This window comes from Triticum dicoccoides, chromosome 4B (assembly GCF_002162155.2).
Source record: "Triticum dicoccoides isolate Atlit2015 ecotype Zavitan chromosome 4B, WEW_v2.0, whole genome shotgun sequence".
Taxonomy (NCBI): domain Eukaryota; kingdom Viridiplantae; phylum Streptophyta; class Magnoliopsida; order Poales; family Poaceae; genus Triticum; species Triticum dicoccoides.
Genome location: NC_041387.1, coordinates 366,473,365 through 366,480,449, shown reverse-complemented (window position 1 = coordinate 366,480,449; position 7,085 = coordinate 366,473,365).

Genomic DNA, 7,085 nt, shown 5'->3' with positions numbered 1-7,085 from the left:
ATACTAGCAAAAGAATCATTGTCAGGGGGCCCACACCCTGTCCACGAGGGTGGGGGCGCCCCCTCCCCTTGGGCGCGCCCCCTGCCTCGTGGGCCCCCTGGACATCCACCGACCTCAATTCCAACTCCATATATTTCCTTTTGTGGAAAAAAATTAGAGAGAAAGTTTCATCACGTTTTAGGATACGGAGCGGCCGCCAAGCCCTAATCTCTCTCGGGAGGGCTGATCTGGAGTCCGTTCGGGGCTCCAGAGAGGGGGATTCATCACCATCGTGATCATCAACCATCCTCCATCACCAATTTCATGATGATCACCGCCGTGCGTGAGTAATTCCACTGTAGGCTTGCTGGACGGTGATGGGTTGGATGAGATTTACCATGTAATCAAGTTAGTTTTGTTAGGGTTTGATCCCTAGTATCCATTATCTTCTGAGATTGATGTGGCTATGACTTTGCTATGCTTAATGCTTGTCACTAGGGCCCAAGTGCCATGATTTCAGATCTGAACCTATTATGTTTTCATGAATATATGTGAGCTATTGATCCTATCTTGCAAGTCTATAGTCACCTATTATGTGTTATGATCCGACAACCCTAAAGTGACAATAATCGGGATACTTCTCGGTGATGACTATAGTTTGAGGAGTTCATGTATTCACTATGTGTTAATGCTTTGGTCCGGTACTCTATTAAAAGGAGGCCTTAATATTCCTTAGTTTCCATTAGGACCTGCTGCCACGGGAGGGTAGGACAAAAGATGCCATGCATGTTCTTTTCCATAAGCACATATGACTATATTCGGAATACATGCCTACATTACATTGATGAACTGGAGCTAGTTCTGTGTTACCCTATGTTATAACTATTACATGAGGAATCACATCCGACATAATTATCCATCACTGATCCAATGCCTACGAGCTTTTCACATATTGTGCTTTGCTTATTTACTCTAACGGTGCCACTGTTACAATTACTACAAAACTGCTATTGTTACTTTTGCTACCGTTACTGTTACTTCCATACTACTTTGCTACTAAATACATTGCTGCAGATACTAAGTTATCCAGGTGTGGTTGAATTGACAACTCAACTGCTAATACTTTAGAATATTCTTTGGCTCCCCTTGTGTCGAATCAATAAATTTAGTTTGAATACTCTACCCTCGAAAATTGTTGCGATCCCCTATACTTGTGGGTTATCAAGACTATTTTCTGGCGCCGTTGCCGGGGAGCATAGCTCTATTCTTTGAGTCACTTGGGATTTATATTTGTTGATCACTATGAGGAACTTGAAAGATGAAAGAACTAAGATTTATCCCTCAACTATGAGGGGAGGTAAGGAACTGCCATCTAGCTCCGCAGTAGATTCTCCTTCTGTTATGAGTAAGCTTGCGACACCTAAACCTGCTTCTGCTATTAATTCTAATATGTCGCATGTTATTGATGATGCCACTTCTACTATGCATGATACTTATGATGAAACAACTTCTATGCCTTATACTACTATGCCATTAGGTGAATTTCTTGATGAACAACTTGCTAGGGTTAGAGAGAATGAAATTATTGAAAATGAAATTATTGAAGATAGTGATGATGAAGGTTCTCCCTCTAAATATGAATTACCTTTTGTTCCTGAGGATTATGTTATGGATGAAGAAACTGCTAGAGATTTTCTTGCTTGCAATGATAGATCTGATCTTAAGAAGTTATTAGCTAAATTGAAACAGAAAACTCTGAATGCTAGAATGAAATATGACCCTGTTTTTGCTACTTCACCTATATTTGTTACTGATAAGGATTATGAATTCTCTATCGATCCTGAGATAATTACTTAGGTTGAATATGATCCTTTCTATGTCTACGAATCTAAAACTGTTGTGGCACATCTTACTAAATTGAATGATATAGCCACTCTGTTCACTAATGATGAGAAATCTCGCTACTATTATATACGTAAGATATTTCCGTTCTCATTAAAGGGTGATGCTAAAACTTGGTTTAATTCTCTTGATCCTGGTTGTGTGCGTAGTCCCTAGGATAAGATTTATTACTTCTCTGCTAAATATTTTCCTGCTCATAAGAAACAAACTGCCTTGAGGGAAATATATAATATTGTGCAAATTGAAGAAGAGAGTCTCCCACAAGCTTGGGGGTGGCTTCTCCGATTACTTAATGCTTTGCCTGATCATCCTCTTAAGAAAAATGAAATACTTGATATCTTTTATAATGGACTAACTGATGCTTCCAAGGACCACTTGGATAGTTGTGATGGTTGTGTTTTCAGGGAAAGAATAGTCGATCAAGCTGAATTGCTATTGAATAATATGTTGACTAATGAAAATGATTGGACACTTCCTAAACCAACTCCTGAGCCAACTCCTAAACCAACTCCTAAGGAGAGGGGAGTTCTATTTCTTAGTCCTGAAGATATGCAAGAGGCAAAGAAATCTATGAAAGAAAAAGGTATTAAAGCTGAAGATGTTAAGAATTTACCTCCTGTTGAAGAAATACATGGTCTAAATTTACCACCTACTGAAGAAACACATGGTCTTGATAACCCGACATAGGTAGTAAAGGTAAATTCTCTCTATAGATATAATAAAGTTGAAATCCCGTCTACTAAGTTTGCTAGCCAATGCTAGGATGAATTTGATGACTTTATGGCTAGACAAGAAAATTTCAATGCTTATGTTGGTAGAGAATTAAAGAGTAATGCTTACATGATTGGACGCTTGAGTGATTATATGGCTAGAGTTAAAGGTGAACTTAAGCTCATTAGCAAATATGCTTCTCTGGTTACCACTCAAGCAGAACAAGTACTTAAAGCTCAAAGGGATTTGCTTGATGAATTAAATAATAAACATGATTTTGCTGTTAGAGTGGCTACTGGAATTGTAAAATGACTCAGGAACCTTTGTATCCTGAAGGCCACCCTAAGAGAATTTGAGCAAGATTCTCAAAGAAATAATGTAGATGCACCTAGTCCTTCTAAAAAGAAGAAAAAGAAAAATGATAGGACTTTTGTCACGCCCAATATGCGATACTATACTAAAGAGACTCGAAGGTCCCACCAAAGATAGAACCGCATATTGAAACACTTTTGCAAGGTGGATATCATTACATCAACATTACATAATAGATGGGGATACATACAAGAGGCATACAATGCCACATGAATACAACATCACAATACATAAGAGCATCATCCGACTACGGACGAAACACAAATAGGAAGTCAAACGACATCCACCCTGCTAGCCCAGGCTGCCGACCTGGAACCTATCCCCTAAACAAAGAAGAAGCAGAAGAAGAACTCCAAAACAAGCAAACATCGCTCTCGCGTCATGATCATCGCATAACCTGTACCTGCAACTCTTGTTGTAGTAATCTGTGAGCCAAGAGGACTCAGCAATCCCATTACCATGGGTATCAAGACTAGCAAAGCTTAAAGGGAATGGATGGGGTAAAGTGGTGAGGTTGCAGCAGCGACTAAGCATGATATGGTGGCTAACATACACAAATAAGAGCGAGAAGAGAGCAAATGGAACGGCCGTGAAGCTAGCAATGATCAAGAAGTGATCCTGAACTCCTACTTACGTCAAACATAACCCAAAAAACTGTGTTCACTTCCCGGACTCCGTCGAAAAGAGACCATCACGGCTACACACGCGGCTGATGCGTTTTAATTAAGTCAAGTGTCAAGTTATCTACAACCGGACATTAACAAACTCCCATCTGCCGCATAACCACGGGCACGGCTTTCGAAAGTTTAAACCCTGCAGGGGTGTCCCAACTTAGCCCATGATAAGCTCTCGTGGTCAACGAAGGATATTCCTTCTCCCAGGAAGACCCGATCAGACTCGGAATCCCGGTTACAAGACATTTCGACAATGGTAAAACAAGACCAGCAAAGCCGCCCGGATGTGCCGACAAATCCCGATAGGAGCTGCACATATCTCGTTCTCAGGGCACACCGGATGAGCAAGACGACGGGTTGGCATAGACCCTGGTTGCCCAGGGGGCGCCGGACATCGCTAGGTTTGGACCAGCACTCGGAGGAGAACTGGCCCGGGGGGGGGGGGTAAAATAAAGATGACCCTCGGGCTCCGGAAACCCAAGGGAAAAAGGGCTAGGTGAAGCAAATGGTAAAACCAATGTTGGGCCTTGCTGGAGGAGTTTTATTCAAAGCGAACTGTCAAGGGGGTCCCATAAATCACCCAACCGCGTAAGGAATGCAAAATCCAGGAACATAACACCGGTATGACGGAAACTAGGGCGGCAAGAGTGGAACAAAACACCAGGCATAAGGCCGAGTCTTCCACCCTTTACCAAGTATATATGTGCATTAATTAAATAAGAGATATTGTGATATCCCAACATAATCCTGTCCACCATGAAGAAATCTTCAACTTCACCTGCAACTAACAACGCTATAAGAGGGGTTGAGCAAAAGCAGTAATATAGCCAAAAAATGGTTTGCTAGGAAGGGTGAAAAAGGTTAGAGGCTGACATGGCAAATTGGGAGGCTTGAGGAGCAAAAGATAGGTAGCGCAGCAAAGCGATAGAATGAAGCAACTAGCATAGCAACGATAGTAGTGAGATCCAGGGTAGCGGTCATCTTGCCTGCAATCCCGCAAGGAAGAAGAACGAGTCCATGAAGAAGACGAACGGATGAAACCGAACCAAGCGTAGACGAACGAATCCTCACGATCGCAACGAAAACGGGAACTATCGAGAAGAAGCACACAACATGGTAAACACACCACACATAGACAAGACATGATGCACAACAAGCATGATGCATGACAAAGCTAGATGAGGCTACTCATGGCAAGAGATGATGCAAACAAGAGCAACACATCAAGGCAAGTTTAAATGAGGCCGGAAACATCATATAACAAATCCGGTTAGTCCTCATATGCAAATTTCCAAGTTGGTCCAGATCTGAATAAACCTTATGTTCAATTTGTTAAAAAGCAAGTTAAGATGCACCAAGATGATCTACACGAGATTCTAGTCAAGTTACATATAAAGTTCATTTAATTCGGAGCTACGACCTAGAAGATATGAGCAAAACAGGTTAAACTTGGCATTGATGCAAAAGGCATAAAAACATCAAGCAAACAGCTCAAAACAAGGATGCAACATGATAATATGAAGCTACATGCAAAATCAAGCAAGTTTCATATTGAGCACACTCAAAACGGAGCAACGGTTCAACACACACACACTATACAAGTTTTAAGAACAAGCTGTCCAAAACAGCAACTAGCCATATTGCAAGCATCAAAATAACATGCTACAGCACCCCAACATGAGAACAAAAGGCATGGACATGATGTACAGGTAAAGCATAACAAAACATGAACACTGATCTATCTCCATAAATCACTAGAACATGCTCCAAAACACATGGCAAGATTGCAAATAATAACAGTTTCAGACATTGCAGAAATAACATCAGGTTGCAAAGTTTAGAGCTATCAAACAACATGTTACAGGATCTTATCATGGCAAACAAAGGTATGGCGTGAATCTACCAATTGCATAGAACAAAAGTCCCTTACTGACCATGAGACAAAAGGGCACAGAAAATATGATGGCACCCATGTAAACATAGCAAGTTGTATGATAGATTCATACATGGCAGGAACAACGATAAGTAGGCATGTTGGTAAGCTTGTACCACTCACCACAAAGCATAACATGGCATGTCAAGGTGACTAACAGTAAGAATACATGTTTATGAAGCTAAGCATGGCAATAGCAAGTTCATAGGGTGCATGTATCACTAGCAACACACGTGGCAACATTGAACTTAATGTTAACACGCTGACAGCAACAATATTTAGCAACTTTAGAGCAAGATTACAATAAGCTACAGCAGGCTATATATGCAACCATGGGCATGGATGGATAGAGCATGACATGTATAACAAAACATTCTTAGTGAACATCTCCAGATTATGCATGGAATGACTTGTAGGAGCAGGTTTACATAGCATCACAAAATAACAGATTCAGCCTAGCAAAATAGTAACAACAAATACACTACTTCACGAGCTCGATTCACTCACCACAAGTCATTGCATGACAAGATAAGCAGAGCATCAGCAAGAAGACATGTTGATGAAACTAAACAAAGCAAGAACGAGTTCATAGCATGCAAGGATCAACTACAACAACCTTGGCAAAATTGAATAACATGTAAACAATCTGCCAGGAAAAATTTTATAGCAAAAGTAGAGCAAGAAAATGAAATGCTAGACTACTCCATAAATTCAAACAGAGGCATGAATGGAAAGCAAATAACCATATGTTCAAAACATCCTCACTGAAGTATCTCAAAATATGCTTGGATCTCTCTGTAGCATCACGTTTACATGGCATAAAAATACCAGCAGAATAGGGACTGATATCAGCAACATCACGAAGACTAGCTTGCATGCTTGTTCTAGTCACCACATTGATCACAAAAATACATGGCATACACCACTGTAAAGATGTCATGATGTAGTTCGAAACACATGTAGAGCTCATGCTCATAAGATGCACACATCAAATGCAACAAAAATGACAAATCACCAAGTTATAACAGTTTCAGCATATTAACATCATATAGCACTCTTGCAATGATGATTCAGGCATCGAGATGAACTCAAATGAACATGGTGCAATATAATGAAATGTAAAGCATCTCACAACGAATATTTTGATATATTATGCATGCAAAACGGAGCAGTGTGCTAGGAGATATGATGCGATGAACATGTCATGATAATATGCAAAATCTCGGGACTTAGCAGAAAAACAACCTCGGGGGAGGGGGGGAAGTCAACGGGACGGTGGATCTCGTCAGAATCCCACCGGAGTTGGAGGAGACGGCGGCCGGAGCGCGGGGAAGACGAATCCGGGGCTCCCTCGGCCGGATCGGGCCGAATCCGGCCGGATCCTGGCAGGGGCGGCGCGGTGGAGGCGGGGGCGAGCTCGCCGGAGCTCGGGGCCAGCGAGGCGGAGACGGGCGCGGGGCACACCGGCGCGGACCACGGTGGCTCCGGCCGGTGGCGGCCGGGGCAACCGGCGG